The sequence below is a fragment of the Crocodylus porosus genome, unplaced genomic scaffold (assembly GCF_001723895.1).
Source record: "Crocodylus porosus isolate Cpor-Errol unplaced genomic scaffold, CroPor_comp1, whole genome shotgun sequence".
Taxonomy (NCBI): Eukaryota; Metazoa; Chordata; order Crocodylia; family Crocodylidae; genus Crocodylus; species Crocodylus porosus.
Window position 1 is genome coordinate 88,246,829 of NW_017728886.1, and position 20,719 is coordinate 88,267,547.

At 42.9% G+C, this 20,719-nt stretch overlaps 1 long non-coding RNA gene across 1 annotated transcript; it reads right to left on the reverse strand.

The window, feature by feature from the left end:
• Nucleotides 1-3,798: 3,798 nt before the first annotated feature.
• On the reverse strand, nt 3,799-11,518 carry LOC109322668. The gene is made up of 6 exons (XR_002104463.1): nt 11,437-11,518; nt 10,962-11,021; nt 8,024-8,085; nt 5,651-5,717; nt 5,115-5,164; nt 3,799-4,064 (listed from the first exon to the last, which is right to left on the reverse strand). It is a non-coding gene; the product is annotated as an uncharacterized LOC109322668 (long non-coding RNA).
• Between the last annotated feature and the right edge of the window lie 9,201 nt (nt 11,519-20,719).

A 20,719-nucleotide genomic window follows, 5' to 3' on the forward strand; every position in this document is an offset into this window, starting at 1 on the left:
CCGACCCCTTACTCACCGGCACTGGAGCCCTGGTGCTCAAATTTGCAGCTGGTTTCAGCACCAGGGCAAGGGGCATCCATAGAAATGCTCTGGCAGCCAGAATGTGCCCCGAGGCAGCCAGAGGCTGGGTCCTCCATAGAGACAGTCAGGGACTTCGGTTTTTTTACACCCCTGTATATCCAGGGGTCTAATTTTCTCCCTGCACTGCAAACTTGCAGCGCGGGGAACATTTTTTTGTTCCCGCACCTTCCTGTTGACCCGCCTCAAAGGGATTTGAGGTGGGGCAAGAGGCATGTGCACGACTGTGTGGACACGCTCATGTGAACAGCAGTCACCCTTAATCTATTTACTGTGGGGTTCCCCAGGGAACTGTGCTTGGACTAGCGCTGTTTTACATTATCATAAATGACCAGGGACAGAGGGTGAGTACCAAGGTGGCCAAATTTGCAGATGACACAAAATTTTTCAAAGCAGTAAAGACAAAGGTGGACTGTGAGGAACTACAGAAAGATCTGGCATGACTAAATGTCAGGTGAAATTCAATGCAGGTAAGTGTAAATTGACACACCTGAGCAAAAATAACATGAACTCTGCTTGCAGTTTGATGGTCTCTACATTAGCCATTACAAAGAGATCTGGTAGTCACTGTGGACAATCAGCTCAGGACTGAGCAGCCATCAGAAAGGCATACAAAATGCTAAGGATTATTAAGAAGGGAATTTTAAACAAAAGTGAAGGTATCATTATGCTCCTCAATAAATCCATGTGGTGTGTCCACACCTTGAATACTGTACCCAGTTATGGTCCCCACACCTGAAAAAGGATATAAAAAAACTAGAGAAGGTCCAGACAAGGGCAACAAGGATGAGTATTGTGGTGGGGGGGGGGGTTTAAGAAGAGAGACTAAAGAAGCTAGGCCTATTAAGTTTAGAAAAGAGCTACTTGAGAGGGGACATAAGGGTTTACAAAATACTAAATGGTGAAGAAAAAGTAAATAGGGATTAACTCCCTCTCTCATAATATAAGAACTAGGGGTTAAAACACGAAACTAGTAGGTGGTAAGTTTAAAACTAACAAAAGGATGCTCTATTTCACACAGTATGTGATTAAATTGTGGAACCCATTGTCAGCAACTGTGGAAGGTGATGGTTTAGCCAGATTCAAAAAGGGATTGGACAAATTCTTGGATGTAAAAGGTGCATCAGTAGTCTTTGAGCATTGGGAGTTAAGGAGACAGCCTCTGAATTAGAACTTCTTATATCTTAAATGCTGGAGGCTGCAAGGCAGAGAGGAACAGTGGAAAAAAAACCCCCTTGTCATACCCAGTTCACTCTGCCTTTCAGTAGCTACTCTCTGCCCTGTGTGACACAAGATACTGGGCAAGACAGACCTATGGTCTGACCCAATAAATGGCAGTTCTTATGTAACTGAAACAGTCCTTCTCCTTTCATTCAGGGGATAGGGAGTGAAAATTTAATATAAGGATACATCTAATGGACCCAGGATTCTGGTCTTGACCTAGCCTATTAGCTGGTGGTGGCTCCCAACAGGTGTTTTTATTATTTATTCCTGGTAACTGTTGCAGAGCACCTCAGTGCTTTGCTCCTATAAAGAGGTACAGGTGCTGGTTGCCGGGGCAACAACAGTTGGTCAGCTGACTGGAAGGGGGCAGGGCCTGACTTATATATACATCCAGGCTGAGGCCAGGGAGGAAGTTCCCTGCCAGTAGCCATAGGGGTGGGAACTCTGCCGGAGCAAGGAGAAGGAAGAGACCAGGAAACATGAGCAGTTGCTATGGGTGAGAGAGGGAGAAACCCTGTCGCGGACTTGAATCGTGTTATAGCCGGATGGTTTGAATTTATGTTGTAGCCAAGAGGCTAGAGTTTCTGTTTACTGGTTAAAACCAGAGGATCGGGTGAGGCTATTAGGGCTTGGAGGAGGCCTCATAGGGGCTCCACGGTAGTGTGGGGACCCTGGTGCCAGAGAGGGCACAACATTCAGGGGTGCACTGACCCCAGTCCTGAAAAAGAGAGCTGAGGATTGGAAGGGGGCCAGGTAAGACCAAGGCTGCCTGAGCCCTAATGCGAGAAGCCCCAGAGCAGGCAATGGAAGACAAGCCAGAGGGTGCCAGTAGGGGCGCAGGCTGCGAGACAAGCCAGAGAGTGCCCGTGGGGCACGGAAAGGGAAACTGACAAACAAAGTCTGGTACATCTGTGAGGCTTGGGGCTCGAGCCACACATAGCCCATAAGGCTGGGGTGCACCAAGTCAAACAATACAGAACAGGGGCCAGGATAAACCAGAGCACCATGTCCAAGGGGACAAAAGGCAGCCTCCCTTATAAAATATTTAACAGCAAAAACGCGGCGGGCGAGAACGAGGTTCTTTATCGCGAACTTGGCACGGTAGGGGGCATTAGGAGAAATCACAGCTGCCCCTAGGACCCCGTGCCGTGACAATAACTAGGGACCTACTTAAATTGCAGTGAGACTAAACTATTTTTGTAGGTTGGTCATGGCATAAAGAAAAAATTCCATTAATATTTCCCAGATGTGCTCTGCTGCCCCCATGAGTTGGTGCTGATTGGCAGCAAGGTCCCAGCAGAGGGAGGAGGGACAAGGGGTTGACTGCCATCTTGTTTGCTGCCCTTCATCTGACAACCTGCCAGCACCTTCCCCACTTGGGCAGACTGTGAGACTGGGCCATTGCAGCAAGGACTGCTGGCTCCCACCAGGGAGCCAGTATTTTATTTTTATTCATTTTGTGTAAGTTGATTTCAAGACAATCGCCAATTTTGGGGTTTCTGTGAAGTCCACAAAATCGCGAATTGAATAGACTCCTACTGAGAACATCCACAGGAGCTTTCCAAAACACAGAAGTAGGCAGGGTCCAATGTCATGAAGAGCGCACAGTTAAGATTCAGACAACCAACCCAAACAGACTTCAATCAATGGGAAGTACAACTACCGTGTAGTTATATTAACAAATTGAGGTAAATAGGACACAACTTATACCTTATGTTCTCCTCCAGGAAGATATTACCCATTTGCAAGTTTTCCACAGGAATTAATATGAAATGGGGGTTTCTGTAGTGACCTGAATTCAGAAACAGTCAGGAAGGACATTGTATTCATAAAGGGGGAACCTGGAAGAAATCACAAAATAGATGTGAAAACTAGGTAGCTCATTACTCCAAACTTGAAAGAAGGTGGTAGGAGTGGCTCTTAAAGAAAAATGAAGTAGGACATAGGAAATACTTGAGAAAAGCCTTAAAGACAGAGAAAAAATATATCAGAAAAGAAAACTGAACTGTGGTTTGTTGTTTTTTAAACTTTTAAGTATGGCAAACCACAGAATATGTGCAAGATAGTTTAGTGACCATGGCGTGAGGGTGGGGTGCAGCAACTGCAGTTTTCTGTGAAGCAGTCCACAGGAACTTCTATCTTTATTCTTGGAGTGACATGCATCACACTTCTAAAGTCTGAAAAAATACATTTGCTGGGGCAGAGATCAGCTATTTTAAATTGTTATTGCTCCACTGATTTAAAGCCATGACAATTTAGTGTTTGTCCCTAATTTTTCAGATATCAGTAGAAATGCACCTGAACCAAACTCCTTATGTTTTCTTTGCTGTTTGGAATTTAGCAATACAACTCATTTCTATAATCCAGATTCACCTCTAATCATAGAAAAGAACTGGAGGGAAAAAGACTATGACATCAGGGAAAAAGACTATGACATCAAGGAAGAAGTTAAGTTAATCTCAGCAGAAAATTATATCGTAACAAACTCATGGTGTTGATGGAAGCTTTATTTTTTTAGTTAATTATTTCAGGTGCTGCTTTTCCCAGAAGCATTTTAGTAGAACAGTGTTGTCGCGATCCATGCCATTATTTCAAATCTTCTGTGTCAGTGCGGTCGAAGGTGACCAGTGTAGTTGTGGCGGTGGTACCCTTTCAGTAACGGGCATACCAAAGTAGTAGGAAAGAAATGTCTATGCAATATAATCAGTGTGAGAAGAATAGTTAGGCACAATAAGACTTGGACAAACCGCTCCCATGGGTTCCTGCAGTAAGAGAGATGCACACAAATTGACAAGACAAGTAAAGACCAGGAAAAAGTGATTATTATTCCCATTTTATAGACGGGGAACTGAGATTCAGCAAGATTAAGTAATATGCCAAATTTCCATGCAACTTGAGGCAGATATAGGAATTGAGACCACTTCTCCTGTGTGCGTTAACCACTTTCCTATCTCCTATTGCTTTGTCCAGTAAAGTTCACATTCCCTTTTTTGAAGGTACAGTAAAACTAGTCTATCGTGCAGGGGATTGGACTAGATGGCCCTGGAGGTGACTTTCCAGCCCTCTTAGGTCACTTTCCAGCCCTTCTAAGATTTCCATCAATTCCATTTGGGAGACTCTCTCACAGTGAACAAGTTTGTTTGTGACGAAAGATTTCTTGATATTGAGCTCCAATATTCCTATGCTCAGTGAGCTCTACAAACAGAACGAGTAAGAAACACCAGCTCATTTGAGTCAGTCTGTGACACTCAAACCCTCAGCAATTTGCCTGCTTCCTTGGAGCCTAACAGAGTATGGGACTTTAATGGCATGCTCTGAAGAATAACAAGTGTGACCTATTTTGGACTTTGGGTGAAGAAAAGGTATTAAATGGCAAAGCCCTCTCAAGGAGAATGGCCTTTCTTCCTGGAATGTTTTGTTGCAAGTCCATACTGCAAAGGAGGACCGAGCCATCAACGTGGGTGTATGGACAGTGGCAGCAGCTTTGGGGGTTAGCATAGGAACAGGCAACAGGCAAGGTAAGTGTGGACAGTCTATATTTTTCCAATGAGTAACCGAAGCCTAGAAATGTTAAACAACTTTCTTAAGGTCATGTAGCAAACCTAGTGAAAGATCTGGGATGAGAACCCAGAGATCCCATGTCCCACACCAATATTATCTCTATCCTTTGTTTCTCTAGTACATGTAGATAAAATTCTCCCTCCTCTAGCTACCAGCTCATGAGCACTGGAGCCGTTCTGGAGAGGGGACCAAAACTTCCTTTCCAAACAAAAGCTAATCAGATCTGTAAACTTTCAAAACATTTTACCCACCTGAACCAGGAAAGGGTTTTCTTTAAATACCTATTCATTAACTTCTGGCTCTACAAACACAGAAAAGGGGAAAGAACTGTAAATTGGTTTGAAATGTTTTTTCTTTCTTTCTAGAGAAAACAAACAATGAAGAATTAAAGGTCTCAGCCACTCCCTAAGGACTAACAAGGCAGGTAGGTCAGTTGCTGTGATTCCATCATAAGGGTTGAGGTGGTATCATGACCCTCAAGGGTTAAAAAATGCAAGTCAAGTCTAACAGGAGAAAGTAGCTTGGTTTGCATCCTGTAGCACAAGAATAGATAGGGAAAGGAGTTGAGGCAGTGGCATAACTCAGGGTGGGTGCGTGGGGTACCAAGCCTGGGGAGCTGACTTAGAGGAGAAGCAAGAATGGCAGCTGCTGCCACCACGGCCACAGCTGCTTCTGCTGCCACCACTGGCCCAGCTGCTGCCCTGGTGGCCACTGGTGGCCTGGTGGTCAACTTCCTAGTTATGCCTCTGCATGGAGGAACAGGGAGAAGAACACTGCAGATTCTTACCAGGTTTCCTTTGGTCCTCTCATGCATCAGTGGCTCTGAGCAGCCTTCCTTCTGCATTGCTGGCTGGCTGTGGAAAAAAACACCAAAACAGAATCTACCTGACTCTTCTACAGCTGCACCATCTCAGCTTAGCTCATCAGTGCTAACAAAAATTTGCTTCAGCAAAGAAAGAAGCTGTGACCTAGCAGATAACTGGATAGTGGAAGGGTTTGCATTTTTGCATAATTGCTTTTCAAACTCACTGTGCCATTTTTGGCAAAACAATAAAAGGGAGAAAGGGGAGCTGAGGGTGAAGCTAGCAACATCAGAATCCTTCTTACTAGAGAATGTCATATGCAATACTTTATTTTTTATTTTTTATTTTTTCTCTCTTCTTGAATCTTGAGTTTCTGGGTTTGAGTTTGTTTTCAACCTCTACTTCTTCTCCCTAGTAGGCCTAGACATAAAATGCCTTTTCAGAAAACACCCTGTCTGAGGAACTACACCCCAAGTGCATTTCCCTTCCATGGTTGTGAGGAAGCAGACAGAGGCTTCCAGGTCAAGGCCAACCCCTGGGAACCCCAGTGCGGAAAGCAGTGCTACCTTCAGGAACACTAATAAAGTCAGTCAGCTGGATGCTCTTTTCTGTCTGCTGAAGGATTATTTGCTCCAAACTCCTCCTTCCCCTACCTTCATTGCAAACTGCATCCCCCCTTATGTACTCCTTGCTGTATTGCTCATTATCCTCTTTTTCTATTTCCTCCCTTCTTTCCTTTACTCATACTCTTATGTCTCCTTTGAAGTTGTGAGAGTCCCCTTAACATCACTTCTACCCTATATTTAAATTGAAAAGAACACCAAGGATTTGCAAACATCAAGCTGTGCCGAAGGAGAGTCTGTCTAACTGCCTGACTTTATAAGTGTTGCCCTTTGTACTCATACTTCTTTCTGCTTGTTATACTTGCTGTTTTGATTAAATCATACTGAAAATTATTTTGGCCAGAAATCTTGTCTTCTTTGTACATCCCTTGGTACCACTGGGTTCTGATTCCAACTGGGGTCTTTGAGTCCAAATGCAATACGATAGATTGTTCCAAAACACATTTTTATCACAACATTGTATTATACGAACTAATTGTAGTTGCATATTATCATCAGAATTGCTCCATGGAACAGAGCAATTAATGAGTTCTGTTAGTTTTGGATTGTGAACAATGCTGGGTGCTTCCTTTAAGTCAATGCAACTCTATTCCAACTGGGCAGTGATAAGAGATTTAGATTATCCCCCTCCATGACTCTGGTGACAAGAGTCTCGATTTGGATATTTCACACTGGTATGGCATGGTAGCAACAGCAACTGGTATGGCATGGTAGCAACAGCACAAGCACTAATGTAAAAAACATGCTGGCATTTTTACTTCCTTTCATCCCAGCTGTGCAGGTATCGCGATAATAACAATGGTTTCTGGACCATTTCTACCATGATAGCCTATTATAAGAGAGCTGAAATAGAGGTAAATTTACCCCAAATCCACCTGGGGACCTCAGAGTCTAACCCATTCGATCTCCTCAAGTCTGGTCTTTTGCTAGATGTTAGAATTTTGGGATTTTGCTGTCTATAACATGTTGCTGCACAAACTGTTCTTGCTGTTCTTATTAAAATATGAGTGTACAAAAGTGAATATTCAGTCTACCAGTAATGGTGTTACTGGGGGGAAAAACTGAAAGGGAAACCTCAGGAGGGTCTAATCATATTACCAACATACTTTGATGTAGGTAATTGTTCTTTATCTAAAAGTACTTGAGCAAGAACGTAAGTGAGTAAGTGCTAACAGGCAACATTTAGGGAACTTCCCATATTGCAGAACAGAGGTGTCAAAGATAGGTGGAGTGCTAAATCTAGTGCTTGGAAGTGCACAGTCTGAATATGAGACACAACCAGGCGGATGTGAGAAAGCACTGGTTAAATGAGGACAGAGCTGCTGAGCTGGAGTTCTGCAAGTGGCACTACGCTTTACTACTGCTTTTGCTATTTTTAATCCTTCATCTGACAAAGTAATAATAAGAATTTGGTACACACTGAACAGGAAAAATACCAAAAAAGGAGATCCTGAGCCTGTCCCACAGATTTCTCTTCTGAAAAGGAGATAATCCACCTTCCAGATCACAATCTGTCCTGACACTCATTGGCTGAGATACTCCAAATATAAACTTCAGTTGTGTTAGCTTCTAAGCTTTATGGGGGAGGAGGGAAGCAACTATTCTATACAGAGGCCAGGTATCTGCTTGATGCTATGTAAAGACAACAACAAATTGTATCTAACTATATATGAATTGCATGTAAATACTTTGGGTACTATTTTTAACCCAAATATAATTGTTGCTAATACTTACAAAGCAGCTACTTCTGAGGTTTTGAGCTCCTCTTGTAGGTGGTTTATTTTTATCTGAAGGTTCTAAAAAATCAGAAAAAACCCATACATAAAATTAACCATTTCACATTTGTAAGTCCACCAAGCTTACTACTTACGAAGTCAAGTCTGTGAGCATTAGCAAAATATAATCATCAGTACTATCCTTACAATTATCAATCACGTGTCTCCACCTATGATAAATGAATATATAGGTGTGTCCCACCCTATTATTTATTTGTATCACAGTAGGAGCTTTGGCCTCAGGATCACTATATTAAAATGCACTTCTAGTGCCACCCATTTTAAAGGTATAATAATTGTTTTCCACCTGTTGATGGATAAAACATTTTATGTCTTTTCATTTTATGCCCCAAAGAGGTCATTGCTAAGCTGATTCTATTACAATCAAATCTATGGGAGGAGCAGTCAGCCAGGTCTGACCGTTCGCATAGGTTCCTAGCTGAAATACAGGACCTCCACCTTATCCAGGAGATGCATAGCCCCACTAGGGGAGATGGCTTGCTGGACCTGGTCTTGGCCACTGGGGATGACCTGGTAAGGGGACTGCAGGTCCTTGACCATCTGGGTGACAGTGGTCATCACCTGCTGGAATTCATCATCCAGCGCAGGGTGTTGAGGGCTTATACCAAGACTAAAGCCCCTGGCTTCAGAAGGGCCAACTTCAACAAATTTAGGAGATTAGTGGGAGAGGCACTGAGGGCCCAAAAGGTAGAGGATATGGAAGTCCATGAGGGATGGCTGGTTGTACCTTAAGGGGACGATCTCCCAGGCTCAGAGTGTGACAGTCCCTGAGAGAAAGAAGGGGAGTAAGAGTGCTCTGAAACCCACATGGCTCAGCAAAGGCATTCGAGAATGCCTGAGGGCCAAAAGGGAGGTGTACACACGGTGAAAGGGAGAGGCTATCACCAAGGAGGAATACTCCTCCTTGGCCCGAGAGTGTAGGAGGGCCATTAGGAAGGCCAAGGCGGGGGTGGAGCTCAGGCTAGCGACCAGGATTAAGGACAACAAAAAGTCCTCCTTCAAATACATTGGGAGTAAGAAGAGGGCACTGGGTAATGTAGGGCCCCTGCTAGACTCAAATGGTAATCTTGTGGCTATGCCAGATGAAAAAACCAAAATTTTTTGACAAGTTCTTTGCCTCTGTTTTCTTGGACAAGGACCAGGACAGCTGTCCTACCACAGGTAGGGGCAATCTTGGGGATAGCACTGCCAGGCCTCAGGTCTGTGCAGATGTAGTTAGGGATCTTCTGGAAGGGCTGGATGTTTTTAAATATGCGGCCCCTGATGCCCTCCACCCACGGGTGTTGAGAGAGCTGGCGGGGGTCATTGCTGTGCACTTGGCCCAGCTGTACGAGCGATTGTGGTCCATGGGCCAGGTGCCCAGAGATTGGAAACTAGCTAATGTAGTCCCCATTTTTGAGAAAGGAGGACCCAGGAAACTATAGGCCCATAAGCCTCACATCAGTCTTGCGGAAAATCCTTGAAAAAGTTATCAAGGATCACATCTGTGAGGGGCCAGCAGGGGAGATCATGCCCACGGGAAATCAACATGGGTTCATCAAAGGCAGGTCCTGCCCAACCAACCTGATGGCCTTTTATGACCAGGTAACTAAATCCCTGGATGATGGTGTTGCTGTGGATATAGTCTTTCTGGACTTTAAGAAGGCCTTTGACACTGTCTCTCACCCCCTTCTCATTAATAAATTGAGCAACTATGGCATTGATGCTCACAGTTTGATGGGTCAAAAATTGGCTGATGGGGTGCACCCAGAGAGTGGTGGTGGATGGGTCATACTCGACCTGGCGGGATGTGGACAGTGGGGTCTCCCAGGGATCGGTCCTGGGGCCTACATGGTTCAATATCTTCATCAGCGACTTGGATGAGGGGGTGGAAAATACGTTGTCCAAGTTTGCCGATGACACCAAGATGTGGGGACAGGTAGGCACGCTCAAAGGGAGAGAGGCTGCAATTAGATTTAGACTGTCTACAGAAGTGGGTGGATGGTAACAGGATGGGGAGAAGGAATCCACAGCATACATACAAGCTAGGGAGCTCCCCCTTTGTGAGCACAGAGGCGGAAAGGGATCTTGGCATCGTTATTGACTCCTAGATGAACATGAGCCGCGAATGCAAGACCACAGCCAGCAAAGCCAGCCGCCCCTTGTCGTGCATCCAAAGATGCATCTCAAGCCAGTCCAGAGACGAGATACTTCCCCTCTACGTGACATTGATCAGGCCACAATTGGAGTACTGCGTCCAGTTTTGGGCAGCACACTTTAAGAAGGATGTGGCCTGCCTTGAGAGGGTTCAGAGGAGGGCCACTCGCTTGGTTGGAGAGCAACAGGGCAGACCTTATGGGGAGAGGCTGAGGGACCTGAACCTGTTCAGCCTCAGCAACTGGAGGCTGAGGGAGGATTTGGTGGCTGCCTACAAACTCATCAGGGGAGATCATCAGCAAATAGGAAGGGTCCTATTCCCCACAGCAGCACCTGGGGTGATGAGGAACAATGGCCAGAAGCTGCTGGAGAATAGGTTCAGGTTAGAGATTAGGAGGCACTATTTCACTGTTAGGGTGGCTAGGATCTGGAACCAACTTCCTAGGGAAGTGGTCCTTGCTTCCACCTTGGGTGAATTCAAAAAGAGGTTGGATGAACACCTGTCTGGGGTCGTGTAATCCCAGCGTGTGCTCCTACCAGTGGCGGGGGGTCAGACTAGATGATCTGTTCAGGTCCCTTCTGACCCCAAACTACTATGAAACTGTTATATTTTACCCAGTTGCTTCATATTTCTTGTTGTTAATTTTGAGAAGGGCTGAAAGACTACAGCAACGACAGTCACATTAACTATGTAAAACAGAGAAAGATTGAATATTTTGACTTCTAATATAAGATTATACCTCTATGATTTTACCCTGTTCTGCCACTTGTCCTTGTATTTCAAATATTTCATGCTTTTCCTGAAAATACACAAAAACAAATACATTTTATTGGGGGAAGCAGGAATATCAACTACTTGTATTTTATATTTCTTTAAAAAATGATTATTAATACAGTTAAACTGTAGTGAGATTCCTCCCTATCAGCAATTCTTTTCTATTTCAGTGGCAGTTATCATGATTAGCATGATGAACTTAAAGATCTCTCAGCTGAATAAGTTTTCCAAAGTTACAGGGTACCAACAGGGTAGCCTGTTTCTGATCTCTGTCTGCCTTTGGTGTTATTTGACTCATTAAAGAAATTCTGTTATAGTCTTCACTACCCATTCAGTAAATGTTATATACTGACATAGTACTGACAAGTATTCAATGTACTTAAAGATCAATATACTTCCCAATTCCATCAGGAGGTGAGTAAGTATTAAATCCATTCTACCTGGGTAAATGGAGACAGGTTAGGTCAGTTGCCTAAGTTCACATGCAGTTGCTAAGGTCACATGTGACATCCAAGTCAGGCAACAGAATGCAGGGTCCTGGTTCCAGAACCCTTCTCTTAGACAACACATACATTCAGGCTAAGGCAAAACAGACTACGTCACCCAAAGGTCATAGCACCCTCTCCGAAAACACAAGAAGCAGTTGCGGGACTGAAGGTCACCTTGTGGATCCAGGCCTCAGTTAAGGTTAAAACATTTCTAGCAGTACTATATATCCTACAGCAGGGGGTACACTAGATCTAGTTCCCAGATCTGGAGGAGGTTTGCTTCTGCTTATGCCTCCACCAGGGTCAAGCTTCATTGTGGCTTCCCTCAGTTCCCTACTCCCTGGCCACAGCTTCTAGTTGGAAGGGGGTAGGTGTGGGGGGACAGTGGTAAGAAGCAGTGGTGGTAAGGACTCGGTTTTTAGCTGCCCAACCCCAGTGCAACTCCCCACTGGCATGCAGCTGGGAAGCAAGGGGCTGGGGGAAGTGGAGGTGGCACAGGCAAAGCCCCCTACTGCTGATGCATTGCCAAAGCCACCTGGTCTGTGCTGAACCACAGCCAAGTTGTTCCAGCCTGCAGCTTGTGAAAGATTGTCAGGTGGTGCCCTACAGAGCATTCAAATGGGTTCATGGAAATGAGACAAATCAGTTTTTCTCTCTGAAAGAAAGAGCTATCTCTCTGCACTACTGCTTTAAAACCACAGCTATAAACTTGTCTGAGACTATGCTTTGACAAAGATTTAGTTTTTATGGTTTTGATGAAAAATGAAAAAGCAGCCTTCCCTCTTCTCCCTAAAACTGAGAACACTAACAAAAATCCCCACACACAAACCCTGTACCAAGAATAAGGAACCTAACTAAACAAAGGAAGGAAACCCATCAGATCAAAACACTCTACCCTTGCTGACTATTTAAAGTACAGTGCCTTAGAAGGACACATGGTGACTTAAGGGGGCAGGTAATGGAATATGGAGTTTGACTTTTAAGTGGCTGGGTAAAATCCTCTCCATATGTTAAGGCCCACATGTTCTGCACAAGGCAAAACAGCAAGTAGCTGTAATACCTGCCTGTTGGTAAATCAAAGGAGAAAATATAGATTCAGTGGGCCATGGAGACTAAACTACCCCGTGTCCCTAAGATCTTACCCATTCTCACTTTATCCTTATAATTTTCAAGCATTGCACTACAGTTAGTCCAGTTGTACCAGTGGTAGCAATGACGCAAGAACTACTATTGTTAGGCCCATAACAGACACTGGTGTTTTGCTTTCTGTGTTGTCTACACTAGTGCAAAACACTAGTATTAAACACCCCAGTGTTCTAGAAGCTAATCTACAATAGCGCTCCCATTGTTACGACTGACAAAGCATTTTGGTGCCACAGCAATGGTGGGAAAATTGCTTCTTGGGGGACGGTTTCTCCAGTTCAGGGGGAGGTCAGACTGCAGAAACAAGTGGGAGGATTATGGCACTTCCACTTATGCCATAGCAGGTCTGTGGGTAGAGACCATCAGTTGCTACAGAAATCAACACTGGTTCTTATGTCAGTACCAAACCTGCAATATAAGATTATTTTAACAATCTTATTGCAAATTATCATACCCTGATATGTCTGCCACAGGAATTAATTTCTTTCTTCATAAGTAAGGACATGTTGTTACCTTTATCATGTCCCCCTTCTTGTCTTCCAGCTCCCTCTCACATTGCAGCAGATTCATCTGACAATGGTAAGAGGTTAGACAGTGTGAGGGCAACCATGGTCAAGGGGTGAGAGAGAAATCATTGATTTGCTATGATGTTTGAGCTTGGGAGACACAAACTGGTCTTAAATGTCATTTTAAAATGTTGCATATAATGAAAGGAACTCTCCACAGGATTTCCTAATGTTAACTATATCCTTTGCTTTTATTATTATTTGAAAATAATATAAGAAGCTTCTGTCAGCTTTTTGCAAAGCCTTTTGTTCAGGAATAGGAGAAGTTCTGTGTGTGTGCTTGTAATTCTTAATAGCTTCCCTGTTGCAAGTATGTGTAGGAATAAGTGCAGTAGTCAGTGGAGGAGAAGACAGGCTCCCTTTCTGCTTTTACAAGTAGCAGTGAGTAAAGGCTATATGCATAATCTTGTATTTTATCCTGTGAACTCTTTAAACTAGGAGCCATTTTTTCTTACATACATGTAGATTGTCTACCAAAAGAAACCCTTACCATGATTAAGACCTCTAGCTGCTACTACATATACAAGCATAATAGTAATGTTGATGTAATAACATCACTGCCAACAGTCATTAGGTCCTTTCAAGTTTATTTGCATTATTTTCCCATAAAAGTTCTTCTCTGAGGCCTCTTGATAAGTTAACCAGTTCTTATATTATGGGATTGTCATATTCTGAACTCTTCTGTATATCAAGTGAGAAAGTAACAGTTGGTAATAGATTGTACATTTAGTAAGACTTTCTATGCTGTCTGTAATTACGTGTGTTTTTTCAGAGTTCGTTTTTCAGGAGGGGCATAGAGGCATAGATTCATATAGTACTTTCATTAGGAGCAGCTTGCTTTCCCACATCACATTTTTTTTGAGTTAACTTAGCTGACAGTCCTGTTGCCAAACTAACCAACACAATTTATTTCACAACTAAATGTATCTCATTTCTTCTGAAGTACCTTTGCCTTTATATCTGTACACAAAAAACCAAAGAGAGACACCCTGATTTCTCGTGATCTTGGGGAATTTGGTTTTGATTAATTGCTCCTCCAGTGTTTACAGAAACAGATCTCCAGACTTGGGAGTACTGTTGCAATCTCTTTTTTAGAAGATTGCTCCAACTTTCCCAGTTCCCCAGAAATTATTCTCAGAGCAGGAGAAAATTACAGACATAATTCTAGAAGTCCAAAGCATCTCTAAAAGCAAATTTCCATCTAAATAATATTATTCTCTCCCTTTTCTGTATTTTAAATTTTCTGGGATGTGGTGCAGAATACCTACCAGTCATCCAGAAGGACTACAACTTGGGAGGTTTGAATAAAGTTTCAGCAGCTGATTTATTTGGCAGTGTTCTCCAATTTACCAAGTACTCATTTATATGGGAGTCATATCACTCACAAGTGATGTGGACTCATATATGATAAGAAAAATGGACAGTGAAACCACACAACTATTTATCGAGTTGCGATTGTGAGGGGAGTTTAGGTAGGCAGAATAAGTTTACCAGCATGTGGAATTTTGCCACATCACAGTATCTAAGCTGTGCCCGAATAACTTCCCTCTCACCCCCTAACTGGCCACTGCCAAAATAAGCCCTGATCATTCACTCCTGCTCAGGCCCACCAAAAATCAACCATTAGGTATAGAGTACTTGCTCCCTGTGAATGGCACCAAGCACCTCTGGGGGGACCTGAGTGTTCCTGTCTTCTCTTTCTATGCTCCCCTCAGGCTCTTCCAGAGAGCCTGAGCACACCCCCACATACAGGTACTATGAGCTAACTCCTCTGCCTATTTACCCAAGGAAATATCTGGTATGCTCAAGCAGAAGCAAGTGGGATACAGCTTATTTTATTAGCAGCAGACATACATTGGAAGGGAGGTTGTATAGACGTATCCCTGCTATCTCACGTGAACTGAAGGTATGACTCACCATGGTCAGAGACCGCTACTAGAATCACATTGTTGCCTAACATCATCCTGGAGATTTTATTCTGTACAGACTCAGAAATGAGTGCAGCTTGTGAAATAAACTAATTCTACTTCCTACAAGAGCTTGGTCAGGAAGTGCACAAAGCAACTACTGACTAGTCCTAGTGCTATTTATATGCAAAATGCAATGTGATCATACCCACAGTGACACTGTTCCATGGCAGACCATTTAATACTATTAACATTGCACTGCATCACTATAACAATATGATTTTCACACTTGCCTTTAATTGATTTATCTTCTGTGCACCTGGAAATTCTTGAGGCTTATGAGTGTTACCTTCATGGAATTCAGAAGTCTGAAATTTAAATATATATATATATGTATTGGTATATATGTTTAAGAACAATGGAAATACATATAACCAGTGCCCAATTCTCACCAAATGAAAAATCCCTGAAACTCCAGGAATTTCTCTCCCCACACCAAAAGAGAAGTTCTAGGTAAGGCCTAGAGTTCAAGCTGTGCTGTGAAAATCTAGGACATTTGAGATATCTCTCCATCTGAATTGTCATTTTAATTTTACTGCCCAAAGACACAACTGAGTGTAAAGCAGGAGTGAAAATGTTTGCTCTGTCATTTGAAAACACCTGAAATTTAAGAGTTCTCTTATAGCACAATGCCTTATAGCACCTGAAATTTAAGATGCTCTTATAACACAATGCCTTAAATTAATCAATTTGTGGGTTTGGTCTAATTACTATTAAATTAACAACAATTTTTAAAAGTATACAAATCTTTTTATTTTCTACTTTCAGAGCAGCCTAACATTTCATCATCAAACTGTCAAGTAGGTAACTTCCTGTCTGACTGTTGTCAGTTCCTCATCATATTACATCTCTTTGTAATTACTAGTGGTAATATACTAACATTACAAATGTGGTTTTTTTTAATTAAGCTACACAACACCTTGAGAGATGCTCCACATACAGAAGTTGAACCAATGATGGTGAAAACTTGCCTTAATTGACAGCCAATGCAAACCTGGATTGAAAATAGTGTAAATGAGACGGGAAAAAGTCTACACACTGGATTTGTGGACAAAGCTTTTTTTGTATGATGTTAGCATACATAGTCCTAGGGGACTATAGCATAGCCCTAGCAGAGCAGTCACATTTCAGTATTTTTCCTTGCTCAATAGGCAAAAAGGTAGGTAGGGTAGCTTCTTAGGCCATGTGTAGACAAAATGAGAGGTGTGTTTGCATGACACTTTAAAGTAGACTAAATGCTTTTGCATCACTTTAGTGGTATCAGTGTTTGCATGCCTGGCAGCATATTGTGCATTAATGCCAGCCGCTATAGGAAATGTGGTGGCATAATGCACCTTCAATGACTTGGGGCGCAGCAAACTAAAACTCCTTTGAGGAGTTTTATTTTGCTGCCCCTACAGCCATGGAGTGAAGCACCAGGCTCCGTACAACTCAGGGGCTCTGCAGGAAACCCTGGAGACAGCCTGACAGCAGCCCAGGAAAGCAGCTCTGCCCAAGACGAACAGTGAGCCTGATCTTTTTTTATTCCCTCCCCTGGAGCCTGCCTGTCTGAGCTGCATGGGGGCCTGGTGCTTCTCTCTGCAGCTGCAGTGTCCCCCAGGACCACCCGAGCTGGGTGCCTGCTGGCAGATACCGCCTGGGGGGAAGCTCCAGCTACTGCAGACGGAAGCACCCAACCTACCTGCAGCCCAGGGACCACTCCACCCACTGGCAGCTCACCCTCCCCTCCCTGCCTGAAAGGCAGGTAAGTCAGCAGGGTGTGTGCATGACACGAGGGTTTAATCAGCCCTAAATTGAAGCAGTATTTTTTTAAAACCCACTGCTTTAATTTAGGACCCGTGTTTCGTCTACACACGCCATTAGAAACTAACTGGTTCAGAGAAATGTGAGCTTTCATGGGCAAAAACTTATTCTGTCAGTCACTATCATTTGATGGTTGTCCGTTTAGCTTGGTCCGATGCTATATGGTTGTTAACATCTGTTGAGGTAAGTTGTTGTCTATGAAAGCTCATGCTTCTCTGAATCAGTTAGTCTCAACCCAGGGGAGCGGGCCACGAGACCCTTTTAAGAGTGCCATGGAGCGCTGCCCAATGTTAGCACTGGTAGGGCAAACACCTACAAATGAATCACAAGATAAACTAGGAGATGTGAAAGAGGAATTCACAGGAAACCATTCTGACCCAGTGTGGGCTTTCTGTATTCCTTGCAACAGAAACATGGTTAAATTACTTCTTCTTTGTAGTGGAAAAATGAGCGAAAGCTAAGAGTTGAAATTTTTTGAGGGTTGCCTCGGGTTTGATGAGGAGTGTCGTGAGTCTAACAAGGTTGAGACCCACTAATCTAAGGCGCCATCCTGCCCTGCCTTGCCTTCTGCCTGACATCCAACACACAGCTAACCACCTCTTTGCCCAAGAAAGAAATTCTGTTCTCTAACCTCCTCCTCCTGCCACTCCAAGTCTTTCCACTTCTTGACTTTGGTAAAGCCTGGTTTTATATCATCCAGATCTCCCCTCACTCTCTTCATAGGCACTGGAGAGCTATGAAAACTGTAAGACAATACACAGCTAAGAATAAGGAACAAATGCAACCGGGGAGATTATGTCCTGCTTATAGAGACTGACTGGACAAGAGTGAGGGAATTTTTAAAAAGTGTTGAGAATCTAATCTTTCTCATCCTCTTTTTCTCCCTTTATCTTATCTTTATCATTATCTTTCTTTTTTCCTCTTCCTGCTCCCAAATACCATTTACAAGGCCAGTTATATGAAAATTAATCTGAGATAAAGCGAACCAAGCCTTTTTTTCTGAAATAGCAACTTAACTCTCAAAAGGAACTGAGAAGTTTTCATTCATTGTCAAAACCAGGGTTGTTTTTTTACATTGTGACCACTTGTACACTTTCACATGGTCTTACTGGATCCAAGAAGTAGATATGCAATAATATCAGGGAAACACCCTAGTCTTACACAATTTCTAAACTACTCAATCAAAAACTGGGAGAAATTTCAGAGGAAATCTTGTTTGGGGTGGCTTTCTAAGTATATACATTTTTGGATGAAGTTCACTTAATACCAATCAATTCCCACTCCACAACATTATCATACACAATATCCTTACAAGTATTGACTCTCCACTTGCCAAAGGAAAATAGAGCTAGTTCTCACAGGGGGATGTCTGAAGTGGAAGCTATGCTAGTTATAATGAAAAAAAGCTACCTGTATCCCTTTTACCTTTTGATCTTTTCCTTGAAATACCTGTTTTCATTTAAGAGCTGGTGATTTTCCTCAATAAGCTTAACAGCCATCTTGCTGAGGTACTTCTTCTCACTTTTTAGCCTCTCTGTAGCTAATATCAGGCCTGAAATCATTGTGTTCCTACAAAAACATATTCTCATCATAGCCCTTTGATCCAAACAAAAAACATGGCTGAGCTCTTTCTCCCAGAGAGCTGGAATCAGATATGTGAATGAACCTTATAACTAACTGCCTTTTTGAAGTCTCTATTTGTGGCAACCCTCCCAACGGGCTCTCTCTTCTGTCCGTAAGGACAGTTCCTTCTGTATGGCATGACTAGCCCTTAGACAATCCCTCCCAATATAAAGTGCTAACAGAGCCATAACAGATTACATGGTATAGCACCAACTTCTTAGATGGTGTGCCATTTTTACAAAACCCACTTTTTTGTTTCTGAATTGCAATACCTTTAATTTTATTTTATTTCCATATTATCTGAGGGAATCATAAAATATTTAGCTTTATCTTCTCACCAAAGAATTATTTACCCAGTTTACACATGGGGCACTAAGGCATAGTTTACATATGGGGCACTAAGGCACAAATAACATCATAGGAAAGCAGGGTTGAGGTCATGAGTACATTTAGTCCATCCTCTTGCTCAAGGCAGGATTATCCCTGACTCAGTCACCACAATTAAATGGCTGTCTAACCTGCTCTTGAAAATTTCCAGGGATGGAGCTTCCCTAACTTCTCTAGGTAGAAGATAATAAGAGAAAGACTCAAAGTCCAAACTCCTCTTTCAAGGCAGTAATTGGCACTGGACTCCAACATCTCAGTGCCTTGACTATAAGACTTTCAGTTGTATATGGCTATTTCACTTTCCATTCTCTAAGGCAGGTTTGTCCAACATACAGCCCGCAGGCCACCATATGGCCCACCAAGCTGTTTTCTGAGGCCCAAGGTACTGCAACAGGAAACAAAAGTAAGCACTATTTACTTCCGTTCCCACCCCTTGTCCCTCCCCCAGTCCCTCAGCAGCTTCCTAATGGGGGCAGGGGGTTCTCTGGCTGGCCCACTGGGTGATAAAAAGTTGATGATCCAGCCCCATATTCAAAAGGGTTGAAAATCCCTGCTCTAAGGAAACTTTGGATGGGAAGGAGCTGTAGTAATAAAGTCAAAGCCTACAGTTTTCAAAACTCATTTTGTGTGGTCTTTCTTGATCCAGAGTACCCAAAGCTTCCCTGAAACTCAGATGCTGAACCAAAGAATTTTCTGAAACGGCACAGGTGCAACAAAAGGACTGGTCCCCGGCTTGGGTATTTGCCATATTGAAACTGGTAAAAAAGAATGAGCTGGGTAACAGAATTGGATCAATCAACCTTTGAAGTTCTGCTTCTGCCTCACTAAGCTTATGGTGGCATTAACTGCACCAGAGTGCCTGTGTAGGCCTGGTATCTGGTTGACTTTGTATGAGACAATACAAAGAAATGGAGAGGAATAGTAGACAATCCTTCATAGAATGATTATTAAACTTGAGATTAATTATTAATGTTTATTAACTGGGAAATTAGTTGTAACAAAATCACTGATTAATGTTTGTACCACAAATATGAGATGGACTGTCCTCTTCTCTTAAAGTTACAAAATCAAATTTGAAAAAAGTGTTAATAAAAACCTGAAGGTTTAAAGGGTTTTTAAATTTTGTTTTCCTACTAGTCATGCTACAGTCCCTTGTGTACCAGCCATGACCACTCTACAGGCCCATCTTCTTTCAGCTGTCCTGCTAAGCTTCCACTTGGCAGTGGTGACCAGCTGGAACACTTTGACACACAGCGGCTTTTTCAAAACACTGCGTTATCTAACCTCAACAGATACAACACAGCGCAACAAAAGCAAAGGAGTACTAACACAACAGCACACGCACGTTTGTCTTACCTTAAACTTACTTAGCCCAGGTTATCCAGACAGCTGCACTTTGCTCTAAAGGAAACAGTCCACAGCTCAGCTTTTCTCCCTTCCTGACTAGTTTAGGGTGGCCCTTTATACCCTCAACATTCCTTTATCAGCCCTAAATCTTCCATACATAGCCAAGTTGATTTATGTTCTCTATATGGGAAGAAGGGAGAAAGCAGTTAGCTACATCATCTTTTCATGTATTGATAAACAAGGACTATCTGAGATGTGCTTTCCTCTCAGTATGCTGCCCTGTTTGAACATACAACATTCATAAAATAATACATGATAAAATAATACATGCATATTCTACTTCCTTGACACTATCATGCCTCTGAAAACCAGTCAATTCATTTAAAAGAAAGCCAGCCC